This window comes from Zootermopsis nevadensis, unplaced genomic scaffold (genome assembly GCF_977971745.1).
Source record: "Zootermopsis nevadensis isolate Lab colony 2312 unplaced genomic scaffold, Znev_1.0 Znev_ptg000020l, whole genome shotgun sequence".
Taxonomy (NCBI): Eukaryota; Metazoa; Arthropoda; class Insecta; order Blattodea; family Termopsidae; genus Zootermopsis; species Zootermopsis nevadensis.
The window spans coordinates 3,953,837-3,967,487 of NW_028259152.1; the positions used below are offsets into that span (position 1 = coordinate 3,953,837).

The following is a 13,651-nucleotide window of genomic DNA, read 5'->3' on the forward strand; positions in this document are numbered from 1 at the left end:
TCATAGTTCAACACTCTTCCGTTACACAGTAGCGCTCAACTTTCAGTGCTGCACTCCAGAGATAAAATATCACTACTGCTATCGACTTGTGGCTATTCGATCTAGACCAGAGCAGTTGTGGTCAGTTCCTTGTGTTAGGAGGTTTTTTTGTATATGTTTCATCCTCGTTAAATGGCGTGTTAAATAGGTTTGTTGGGATGATGGCTTTTATGTGAAAGAAGAAATTTATTTATACATATTGGCCATATGCAAATACCCAAATAGTAAGTACACATGCTATATTTTTCTATACTTGTGAAGTTGTATGTGGTTATCGGAACTTGACGAATTTGTTGTGCCGGTTATCGTAATGGGGTGGTAACTGCAATACCGTAACACAATTAGTTGATATAATTTTCAGAGGCATAGAACGCCACCCAGTTGAGTAGAATCATGAAAGATTATTCAAGGCAAACAAATAATTGATTCTTTACAATCCGCTCTAACCTGTGGCTGCTTGTGTTATTTAGATCATGAAGTTACAGGACAACACACATTCTAAACTGTCAAATGTCCCATAACTTGTCACAGAATTTGGATGAGTTACTGATCTGTAAGGTTACATCGTCTCCATAATTAATTGCACAGTATTTATAAGTAGGGAGCAGTTTAATATTGCAGTTGGTGCAACATCTATTTCTACTAATTCTTAAAAAAACTATGATCTGAAAACATATGTTAACTGTTATGTTTAAGAACTATGAACACAAAAACACCATTATTCGCATCTTGTTTCATGGTCAGTAATATTGGTTTTCAGGCTTGACATATGTAGTTTGGTTAATTGTATCCAGAATTTTGGTTAATACTGAAATTACAGTAATAAAGTTAGGTTTGTTTAATGCAATTTGTTGTAATATATATTATGTGGGCTTTGAGGTTCTCATGGTGGTGTGTATGAAGATGGCTGTTTTCTAGATTGTTTTATCATGTAGGCTGGTAGAAAATTGCTGTTGTGTCAGAGGTGCTTGCTGCTTCTATTATTAGGGTATCCTCCATTATAAGGCCTGTTTCTCTAAGCTGCAGCACTAGCAGTCAGTGATAGTATTTTTCTGCCCAAATCATTGCATTTGCCTGCTTCAGAATGTGAGCTTGGTACAGCTGTATCAAATATGAGTTTATCAGGGATAGTCACAGAAATTTTCCACTCAAATTTGCTGGAGAACAAGATCCACATACACAATATGTACACTATCTTGTAAGTAACATTGCTAGACAAAAAGCCAAGTAGAAAGCAGACTTTGCTGACAGCAGAAACATTGGACACCACTGGTACTAGACTTGAAACTCCCACCGAAGATAATCTCTTTAATGACTAGCGCAGGAGACAGGTTTTTCAGTGACATCTGCATGAAGGTCTACAAATTTGTTAAAACTGTGACCATGTAAGACAATCATAATTAATGCTTTGAAGGAATATGATCTGGTTGGTAGAATAAATTTTTGCAACTGGTTTCTTTACTACATACATTATGGAGAAGTTGATCCATAATTTTTTTTTTTCCTGATGAGGCCTAGTTTTCCTTATGTGGAGAGGTGAGTCCTCAGAATAATCAGTATTATAGTGCAGAAAATCAAAGATTTGTTAATTAACTTCCTCTTCATGATGAAAAAAATTGGTATATGGTATGTGATAAGTACAAGCAGGATAATGGAACTTACCTTCACTGGCTGTGGAGGAATGGTGGGTTGAGGCCCAGCCTATCTTCTATGCAGCTGCTGTAGTCAAGCAGGAAGAAATCCACTTTTTACAACTAAGTATTGTGAGTGGTCTTTTCACTTCAGTCTTTCCAACCAAAATTTTCTACACATTTCTCATCTTCTTCATGCACACTGTATGCCTCGCTCATCACTTACTTAGGATACTTAGGCGACCTGTTCTTCAGTGCCTTCAGCATCTGCGGATCCAAAATTTTTGTTGGCTTTGATCTATTAGACAGTTGGTAGGACTCCTTGGATGAGTGATCAGCCTGTCGCAAGGCCTTTACCTGTACACAGGACTGCACAACACAGAAAGATGCGGACAAACAACCATGCCTTGAGTGGGATTCGAACCCACGGTCCCAGTGACCAAGCGGCTCAAGGTCCACGCCTCAGACTACGCGGCCACTGTGATGGCCTCACCCATCACGTCCACATTAAATAAAAATAAACTGAAAGTAAAGAAATATTAAACAAAATAATTTCTTGATTTTGATTTAATTTTTGTTGGTCTTTTTGGACATTTGATTTTGTTGGTTCGGTTCCATCCATGACTCATTTTGGTTAATATAAAAACTTATCACAATAAAATCATTAATTTTGGTACAGTTGATTTAATCTCCTAAGAATATGATTTATTTTTATTAATGTGTATTTAATTACCTTATAGTTAATATGAAAGAAATGTGTGAGTTGTGTCAATCTGTTGAGAGACAAAGTATCTACTTTCACTGTTTCAGTGTGCAAAAATTGTGGATGATGATATTTTTGTGAATTAAAGTGAATAGCAGCATTTTTAGTCATAAAGAATGTAGTGTGTAGTAGTCTGTTAACAGTTTTAATTTGACATTGCAGTGATAACCTTAATGTCATGACCCTTTAGATAAGAAGTAATTTATTTCTCTTATACAGAGCAAATATTGTTCATATCTTATGAATGTTTTATTAAATTTTTAACTAAATGTAAGCCTTGTCATAAATGGACTGACAGAAAGGCAGTACATCAACTTTGTATAGACCTCAAAAATCTTCAGGAGAAAAATGTATTAATCGTTCTCATTGAATTTGGAAATTGCAGGTAAGCGTTTTGAATAATTAAAATGCATCTGCACATTTAATCCCTATACTGCCAAACAGATTTAGATGTGATTTGGTGTTGGGAATGTACTCATACAAGAAAAGTTTTCAGGCGAATTTAATTTTGATTTGAAGATTTCTGTCTTCTGAGTTGTTGCGCTGTGGTCGATGTTTACCAACGCTTCAGAGGTCTTGCTGCCCCACCCACCCTATTGGCATATTCATCGCCCTGATGACGGAGGCAGTAAGACCTCTGAAACGTTGGTAAACATCGACCACAGCGCAACAACCCAAAAGACAGAAATCTTCATACTCACCGCTGTGAAAACCTCAAATCTTACATAATTTTGATTTGTTTCTGTTCATTCTTTCTCTACACAAAGCTCACATAAAATGTTATCTGTTTTTATAACTGACTATCCCCACTTGTACTAAGTAATTATACCTGGCACTTTTAATCATTTTCAGGTTCAACTGAAATGAATGCATCTTCAAGTTCAAAGGTCCAAGTACTGGTGCAAGTGAGTTAACATTTATTGTCATTCATTTGTTATTAAAGTGGGGTATGTGCTGTTAATATAGATACAACACAGAGAAAAAAGAAAGAAAGAAAGGCAAGAGAGAGAGAAAATGTGTGTATGTATCTGTTTATTAACGTCATTGACGTCTTCCGGTTCTGTCCACCCACTGCCAGTCCACTCTGGCATTGCATCCTGAATTCCCTTCCTAACTCCCTGTTTCCTCTTCCTCCACTCGAACATTTGCTTGGGCCATCTGTTTTCTGTCATTCTTTGCACGTGCAAGGACTACGTTAGTTATTTTGGTTTTGTATCAGCCAAAATAGAAATTTGTAAAGCCATTTTCTCTAATTACGTGACCTGGGATATTTTCTTTATTTTGTCTCTCTTGCCGATCGTCTTTACAAGTTCATTTCCACTACCGGTTGATGATAAAGAACACGACTGAAGCTAAGGAAGGTTACATTACAAATAGGCGATATTCGCGCGAAACTGGGAGAAGTTGCTGAGTAATTTGTGAGAATAAGAGTCATTAGGCTATTGGGTACGCCAGTCTTGACCCACCACTTAATATAGGACATGACAGGTGCCAAAATGAGGGCAGTGGCACAGTTGTCCGAGCAGAATGAAACTGCTCGTAATGGGAGTGAAATAGATGTCGGTGTTGGTATTATTGTTCCATGATGAGGCAGCAGATCATCTTAATCCCATTTAACTGGTATGAGTCATCAGTAACGTCTGTGAGCAGTGAATGTCTGCCTTCTGTTCGAGTCAAGGCCCTGTGGTCTGGGGAATGCTTGGGTGGGAGAGTAGGAAGTCACATTATTTTGGGAAGATTTTTGAAGATGCGTCATAAAAAGAATAAACGAAAGGTGCAGTCGACTGGTTGCAATGGTAGGGGTCTTTGTCTCCGGAAGTGAGAGATAACATGTAATCAGGTACACGGTAGTCCAAAATAAAATGAGTTTGTGTTGTGGAGAAACAAAGGAATGGCGGTCTTGTGAATGTACTCGGAACGTTCTTGGTTTCGGTTGTAGACATTACGTTTCGGCGGAGGAATGCCCAGTAATGAGGGTACTGAACAACGAAATATGAATGCCGTGCAAATTGTATAATATCTTGAAGTCCTATTGATCATTTCATTCGCCGAAATTTTTACAGACTAGCAGTTTTATTGCTTCGGCGTCATGATATCGCGTGTCGCCTGTCGTTTTTATTTTCTCTTTTGATGTCTTCTAGACCTTAGCAAGTCGGCCTACCAATGCAGAAAGTTTATTGAAAAGTAGGTTTTGTTAATTATTTTTGATTGTGTTGGAAAGTGTACGTTAGTGGTTCTTGTACTTATAATTTTCTTCGGGTTGTTTGGTACGCCGTGAAAAGTAGGGCCGATGCTGAATTCGATCCCATTCTGAAAGCCGCATGCTGTAGCTGGGGGCAGATGTTTGGCGGGACAAGGTCGGAGGCTCGGTCTGGCGACAGGAGAGCAGCTGAACCTGGTGAGAAGAACTATGCCTCACTGGTCGCAGTAGCCACAGATGAGCGAGCTAAAGGCTGTACTTAGGTCGCCCACCGAGTGTTGGTACGATTGTGCGTGGTGATTTGTCAGCGTCTGTTGTTAGATGATTTCGTATTAGTGCCACATGTCGTGCATTTTGGTGGAAGTTGGATTCGTTGTTTTACCGATGGGTTGACAGTTTTTCTAACAGAACTGTTGTGCTGTTGTGATACAAAAGTTCTCTTTCCTGCTGGCACGTACTGAAACCGTCATTGTGAGTATGTGTAACGATGCTGGGAGCATGATTCTTGTATTCTCACCAAACAGTTAATGTTGACTTGTATCAAACACTGTGAAAACATTCATAACACTGCATACGAGAAACAATGTAGGCGTAGGAGAAATGGCAAACACTTTTGTTACATCATATTTTTGTGTAGGAATCTCATACTGGAAATGCAGACTGCAGCAAAATTGACAACAAATTTGGAGGTGAGGAGGTCCCAGTTTAGATTGTACATATTTTTCATTTGCATTCTTGTTATTTTCCCCACCACATTTGCGCCCTGGTGATCATTTAGTGCAGAGGTACTGACAAATCAAGTGAATAATACGAACAACACACAGTGCAGGTGATGAATTCGTCATAGTTATTTTGCCATGTGACCTGTTATGGTTTCGTGCTATCTATCCAGCCATCTTTTGTCCCTCGGCTTGTCTGCTATGATCTGTTTTGGTGGTTCTGCATTTATTCTCGGCGGCTTCCATCCGATATAAAGTGGTCGGAACGTGAAACTGATTACTAACCTTTCATTTTCTCTTTACTCATCCCAACGCTTTCGTAAAGTGATGCCCAGGTACAGTTCTAGATCTAGATATTCGTCGAGTGGACTACAATCCCAAATTCGACAAATATGACTATTTACAATCCACTCTGAACTTTAAAGATTGCCGCGTCAAGTTACAGGACAGATATGACTGGAAGGAATCGGTAGATTACAGTCGTGACTAATTTTAAAGTTCTATTCCAGCAGGGTTGAAGAAAGTCACGAAAATCCTCGAACAGTTTTGCCAACATGCGAATCTACGTTCTAATAAGGGACCGAAAGAATACGCAGCGTCCGTCTTTTGGGTCGTGCTGTAGTTGGCTGCGGAGTAACATGGGGTGTTAATTGTGCAAGTAGCTAAATGTAGTTTTATGCGTTCTCTGCACGATGTGCATGAAATGAACGCATATGGGGCTGAATTTGGATGAAATTTGGTATGGACGTTATGCCATTGGGGACTACCCTAAAGTCGTACTTTTCAAATTTGATACAACAGGTAATACCAGCATGGCGGACGAACAAACTTGTGAGATGGAATCGACACTAGCGCCACTTGCAGTAGGGCTATACAGTGGTGTGTGGTTATATATTTTCGGAAAATACAAAACTTTTGTGTAATAATTATTTGTGTAACGTAAAAGGACTACATGCCAGCTACATGAAAGAACAAAATTGACTTAACAGGATTTGATCCTGTGACCCCGTACGTACGAGTCTTTATGCAACCACAGAGCTAAAGCGCCTCATGACGTATTTTTTGACGATTTGCGGTACTTTAAGACCGCGAGATTTGCGTGGTTTGAAACTAAAGCTGTCTAAATAAGATAACTGACCTAATATTTTATTAACAATTCATAATTTGCAAAGAACGCATGTGTGTATTCTGGGACGCAATACACCTTTCCAATCTTGTTCTTTCTAGAAGGATTTGTTATTTTTAACGACAGGGGCAGTGTTTTTCTGCTTACGTCATGCCCGTGCTGTGTCCTTGAAATCTTATGTGTCAAATTCTGGCAGAAGAATGAAAAACAGTAATTTGTTTTATCACATTATTATGTAATTTTCTTGTTACTCGACCTTTATTTTCAGTCGTTACATTGAAGATTGGAACACTCTTTTTAAGAAAAGGAACTGTGCGGTTGGCCTTGTATTTCTTCTCACATTTTTTACATTGTTGTATTAATCACCGACATGTGGACATGTGTTCTTCACCGCTTGCATGCAGATGGCTGACCTAGCGAGGAAACAATAGTTGTGGTTGCAATTAAATAACTCCCCGTTACCGACTTTCCCATCATAATTCCCGGGAACGAAGAATAAGTAATCCACGGATATTGAAAATACACATTTCGTTTCCACGCTGGTAAAACCTCCCATTGTGCCAGTGGCCATGACTGCTTCGTATGGTGTAGTTTGGAACGACGGAGTCGTTTATGAATTTATCCATAGGCTGCATATAATTAATAGGTTATTATTATTATTATTATTATTATTATTTAATCTAAAACTTCTTGACGATGGTGAAGAGTCATTTGATTAAAAATTTGCTTGGATATTATCCATCGTCTAGTAAATGTAAAACGACGTTTCGGAGATGGGACTCTATCTCCGTCTTCAGGTTCCTACACAGTTGGGCCCACTAGATAGAGCTAATCCCTATCTCCGGATATAGGGATTAGCTCTATCTAGTGGGCCCAACTGTGTAGGAACCTGAAGACGGAGTCCCATCTCCGAAACGTTTTACGTTTTATATTTACTAGACGATGGATAATATCCAAGCAAATTTTTATTCAAATTATTATTATTATTTTAACCATCTTAAATATGTATCACAGGTATGTGAAGTGGATTCAGCTGGCTTAGGGTCAGTTTCAATAGTGGGCTGTTATGAACACGGCAGTGAAAATTCTGGTTCCGTAAAAGACGGGGTATGTCTTTATTAGCTGGGCGAATGTTATTTTCTCAAAAAGGTCTTTGCTCCTTGTAGTTTACGAAGATCCAGCGCCGAGTCACCTTTAAACGTTCATTCCTCAGGAATGGTAAGAGTAAGTGTAATGTAACCTATATGTAAAATGATCGGTAAATAAGGACCTTTAATAATCTGTAATGTATTTTGTTGTAATTATAATTGTTTATACATTTATTGTAATTTTAATGAACCAATGCGTACAATTTTCAATGCATCTGGCGCGTTAAGCGCCCGCCTCTCGAAAACCGTAAGAGATGGATCTGGACATATTGCGTACGAAATACGTATTACATCTTGAGCTTTCCATATCTGTTTTCAGATTTTACATATCACAAATGGTTTAGGTTCTACAAACATTTATTTATACAAATAAAGGCGCATCGCACTTCACGCTACTGCTGGGTTTGCATATTTACGTCATACTATGTATGGAAGACACTGAATCTAAAAGTGTCTGATGATGGTAGTTTAAATACAAAGACGTATTTACTTCAGATTCTCCGGAACCATGGTTTCACTGTCAATTTTTTGTACGGTTGATTCTTTTTTTGGAAAATTCTTGAAAATCAATTTGAAATTCAGGGAAGGTAGTCTTACGCTTACGGGCTGTATTGAACCGATAAGGGTCTCAATGAAATTCTCGGAATCTCTTTGGTAGGTCCAGATTTGAAACGTGCAGACTGACAGACAGACAGACAGACACTACCTTCTCATTGCTTCACGTGTTATAAATGCAGCACAGGAACTGTGAATTAATTGCGTAGCTGCTTCTTGTTGCAGCCACGGAGAGGCATCTGCGTTGAAGGAGCAGGTGCTTTTCAACTTGAAGGCTGTTTATCTGTCTTCCCTTTAAAGAGAAGGGCCTCCCTTGTGGAGGACAACCAATTTTGACTTCCTGATGGAACCAGAAAGACCGATTTTCTTATTGGTTAAAGAGCTCATAACATTATGACCGGCTTTTCTTTTATTTGCAGCAAGGTTTGTGATGTTTTCACATTGTAGAGTGTAGTTCCGTCGAGTTTGGACGCAAAGAAAGTTCAGATTAAATCAGTTGATGTGGGACACTGGACCACGGTAATTGCAGTTGCTGACACAGTTTGCCTGCAGACTATAACGGCGATGAAGGTCTGACGTTGGTTAGTATCTTCCAAATGTATGTATGTATGATTTGACGTGTTCTTAACACGCATAAAATGAAAGTTTAATGGGGAGTTCGACCTGAAAGGAAGGTACTTGTGGCGACTCTGACCGAGATGGAAGGATGATATGAAATCGAGTATTGGAGATATTGGGCGTGAAGATGTGGACTAGAATCAGCAAATCTGTAGCTCCTGGCCGAACGACTGACCGTGGTTCTACTCTCGGCAGAGATATTGACTTTCCCCTTCGTCACCCCGTCCAGATCGACACTGGAGCCAATCTGTCGTCCTGGCCAGTGGATACTGGGGGCTCCCTCGCTGGAGGTAAATCGGATGGATCATGAATGTAAGCCCTCACCTCAACTGAGTTCCGAGATTAAGAATTCAACAAGTTTCACTTGCATTCCCACATTCGTATTGATTTCGTGATATATAAGAACGGGGACAGTGGTACCTGCACCAGTGTAAAATGTCTCATTTGAGAAAGTTTTGGTTCGATCATGCAGGTCGTGACAACTTGGGGTCTAATTTTGATAGGTTCGACAAATGGATGCCAGCCAGTACGGCAGTGGAATGATGCTTTGTGCCAACGCCCTTCAAAAAGTACCGTAGAAAGCGGATGAAATTACTCCGTCTGAATATAGAAGGTTGCCATGTTACCCTTTGTGACTTAATTTACGTCATCCATATTTTGCATCTCTTCCTGCTGATTTAATTTCATATTTCCGAAAGAAAAATAGGACTGTAACTCGTGAAGGAGACTTCCGGATCTATGTCAATATGAAGTTAATTAATTTGTGTGTGTGTGTGAAGAACTCATGCATATTTTAAGTTACGCTCAGCAAAGGGCTATATAAAATATAACATGACGCATAAAGCAATCTATGATCACAGCTGTTTTGTCGTTACGCAGCCATTATATGGGTTTCTGTATAAGGCAATCTGTTCTTGTAAATAAGGAAAGTAGGTTAAAAAGTAATTGTGTATCGCCGCGTCAGATTTTGTAGCCTGCACAATGAGCTGACAGCAGCAGCCTGACTGAGGCGGAACAGGAACTCCGCACCTACCCTTGTAAAAGCGAGTTTCCGTCACTGCGTGTTTGCAGGTGTGCATCGGAGCACAATTCCATTATGTTCCTCCTGTGACCGCACCCGTCCTTCTGAACGAACAGCCTATATTACTGAGCATTGTTTGTTACTTGTAGTAGGCTTAGCCAATATCCTTTTAAGCGTGTTAATCTTCAATGGCTGCCTTAAAATTTAAAGCATTGAATGATGATAAAAGAATGATGAATTGGGAAGGATGTGGTAGAAGAAATCGTGGTCTAATTTAAGGTACTACCCCGACACTTGCCTGGAAGGATCTAGGAAAACCATGTAAACCCCTTGTCTTCGAGTCATGTACAGGCTGTATGTACATGCACACACATCCTATATGTACTTTTTACCGGAAATTTGTCACAAGTAGTTTGTTCCAGGCTAAAATAGATACACCTGTCGCTGTCCGAACTCGAATAGACTCTAAACGAAACTAACCTGACGTAGTCAAAAGTGATCTCACGGCGTTCGGCCCGGGAAATTTTAGAAACTCCAAACAGCGACAGGAGTTTCTAGTTTTGCCTAGGCAAACAAGTTTAGATCGATGGATTTGGAGTGTTTGTGGTGATATATATACATACACTGCACTTCAGTCCATTCCCGACTTTTATTCTCTGATTTTCGGTGTTTTCTTTTCAGTGTGAAGTTCAATTATTTTATACATTTTTATTTAACTGGAATACATCGACAGTTATTTTTGGCATTTGAAGTTACTTCCTGCGGCGAGTAACTTACCCTGCCCTACCATTACTGCAAGCCTATAGCTACAGTCTGTAGTTTGAGAGTGTTTCAGAATTTAAGAAAATAAGAACAAGAAATAGGAATGAGGTTGGCCATGAAGTTGTGAGAAAAATGTGTTCGGGAAATGCTTGTTAACTTTCAGGTCCTGTCTACTATCCAAAACGCTAACGACCAGGGCAGGGCCTGTATAAAACATTAATTTGCCAGTTATTTTGCATGAGCGTGGAAGTTTGTTTTGAGAGAACATACACAAAGGTTTTAAAGCTCAGTGCCCAAGAACTTGCTTGTTCCTAGGAAGGCTGAGTTAAATGAATAGTTTAGTATAATTCGTTAGGAGGAACTTCTCTATATATGCCGATCACGCAGTAGACTATTGCTAGACGCGAAATTTAGGACTCGTTTGACCCATCAAACGAAGTTACTGTTTGTGAGGAACACGGGCTTCGTTAAATGAGTGGAACAGTTGCTATGCTACGTTCAGTTTCAAAAGTGAACCCACTTGTTACAAAGAATATCGTATTACAGTGCATACAATGGAAATAGAACAGCTAAAGCCAAAACTGTTGTGAGTCAGTGTTTACGTAGGAAGTCGTGGATGCCATTGTGACTACCTGGGATTACAGTTGGCTATTGGACAAGGCTAAACGCATACTTGTATTTCCCTTCATAACAAAGTCCAATTTTTTCGTCTTTTATATATAGTTGTTGACTACTTTGTATACAGGCGTCTGTGTTTCCCTGCAGTGGAAATTTTTGTTTTACCCTGCGCTCTTGCTTTTAAACGAAAGTAAAAGAGCAGTCTGTGTGAATTCTACATATAGAAGACCACAGTCGACATCTTTATTACCATGAGAACCTCAGATCTCATATATCGGAAATTGAAATATAAAAGTCAGTGACGGATTCAGAATTCCGAAGAATGAATGAATTTCGAAATTGCCACCCGCAGATTGAAGTACACTTTTGCATTCTTTGTTAAATGCGTCTGATTTGTATAAGTTTTGTGATGATGTTTCTCACACTGCAACGGAAGTAATCGTTTACCGAAACTGTTATCAGATGTTCAGACTGCGGGCTTAATGAAATTGGGTGTTAATTTCCGTTTAGCCTCACTTTGAAAGCGGCAGAGAACAACGTCAGTGTATGACGCAACTTTCGTTGAAAGGCGCTAGATATAAATAATCGTATTTTCTGATAAACAGGACAATGTACGGGTTTAACTTTGCTTCTATTAATGATGTCTGGGAAACGAGAATTTATAAGGGCACTTATTGTGGGTATACAGTCGGACATCATAAGGCACTGTGTAGATGATCACTAGGTCATTGTTCTTAATTATGACTACTTTCGCATAAAGAGGTGGTACAGTGTGAGCTTAAGGTTCTCACGGTGGCGTATATGAAGGAAGATGACTGTCTTCTGGTTTGTTGCGCCGTTGTAGTCTGGAAGCAGTTTATTGACTTTTGAGAAGTGTTTTCTGCATCCTTCATCAGGGTGATGAGTAGCTCACAGAAGGAATTATTTTATAGTTCTCATGGAGACAGCAGAAGAATGGTCTGAATTACCTGTCTGTCCGTGCTTATCTTATCGTTCACTCCTCTGCCATTCATATCAACTTCTGGCAAATACTATGTAGCTACGACAGCTGACTTGCGACCACAGTGAGGAAACTATTGAGCGTTTCAGGTCAGCAAACTTTACCAATGTTACATTCTGCATGGAGTGTACAAAATGTGATTGAACTTTCATGCTCTAAAACATTTAACAATTCAATCTGTTATCCGTTGGTTGTTCATCTTTCTTGCAAACACATTTTATTAGGCCAGGAGTCAGGAACCTTTCTCGTTCGACGGGTCAGATAAAAAGAGCCGGAATTCTTAGAACTGAAGCTTCGTACGTGAATATTATTTTGGATAAGATATAGTCACATAGTAATAGATTGTGTCACCTTCATAAGCGACCTTTTGAATTGTTTAATTTGTTGCTCGCATTTTGAACTCATTCGGGTCCTTCGTCTGGTTTAAGTCGGTCCATGCGAATGCAAACATTGCTCATTACATTCTTCCATCATTTCATATTACTGGAAGGTCATATTTATCTTCTCAGTTGTTTTACTATAGATTCACTTCTTACGTCGTCACCAGCTCTTTTCCATACAATTGCCACCAAATTCATGATTTACCCATTCTTTTGTACCTAACTGACAAGGGACAGTCGGAGAGCTCCAAATATCGTGGCTTTCCTGTAAAGATCGTGAAAGACCAGTTGCTTTTTTCCCATAACGGACGACACAGTTTTCCTTGAGTTCTTATACGAATATAACTTACGAATTACGGTAGTGTCAAATGCCTACAGCAGTAAACAAATGTCTGTTGCTGTGTCTTGTACGCTGAATACTGGAATTCTCTGTGAAATTACTTAGTAGAATTTTCAACCGTTCCGAAGAAAGCAGAATCCGGTAAGGTATTGTCTGTTAGGAAACAGTTGAAGAGAGAATCTTCGGGCTTTGAGAAGTGGGAACAGAGTTCTGATGTATTGCGTGTGCTCGAATCACAAGTTGGCAGGCGCTAGTGTTTATCAGTGAAGCTGCATATACAAAGGACCCAAAATGTATCTGTGTACCATGTTTAATGATTTATTTAACCTGAACGATGGGGTATAAAAATCTCATTCAGGTCATCAACTTAAGCTATTTATTTCGGGATGTGTTCAACGTGTTTGTCATCAGCTTCGACGATCTTTTACAATCTCATCCCAAAGTTTGACACAACGCTTTGGATTCTGTCTTGTGAAATTTCTGGTCGAGAATTGAAATTGTATGCCTGTCTGGTCCAACTTTGGCCCCAAATTTTACCTGGAACGCTCATCTGAACTTTTGTGGGCTTTCAGATGGTCAGTGGCTCGGCACTATAGGCCACCATTTGTTTTTGTGGCTACAAATTCAAACGAAAACAAATGGCTCGAGTACTACAGTCTGTTAGCAAAGTTTCTTCAAATTATGATTACATGTTGCGGAGGGAATTGAATTTAAACTTGGTAGAAACATTT

The 13,651-nt window shown here is 39.4% G+C and overlaps 1 protein-coding gene across 4 annotated transcripts in view; it reads left to right on the forward strand.

Annotated features, from left to right (window-relative positions):
• The first annotated feature begins 104 nt into the window (after nucleotides 1–104).
• Nucleotides 105–13,651, forward strand: part of RalGPS (Ral GEF with PH domain and SH3 binding motif) — a 33,550-nt gene continuing 20,003 nt past the window's right edge. The window contains exons 1-2 of one of the 4 annotated variants that reach the window (XM_022086950.2): nucleotides 105–263; nucleotides 3,286–3,338. The gene's annotated coding sequence lies outside the window, so the exon portion shown is untranslated. Of the gene's footprint in view, nucleotides 264–2,799; nucleotides 2,819–3,285; nucleotides 3,339–4,874; nucleotides 5,105–13,651 lie in introns of those variants that run through there. The other 3 variants (XM_022086952.2, XM_087352114.1, XM_022086951.2) reach the window with 3 other exon arrangements.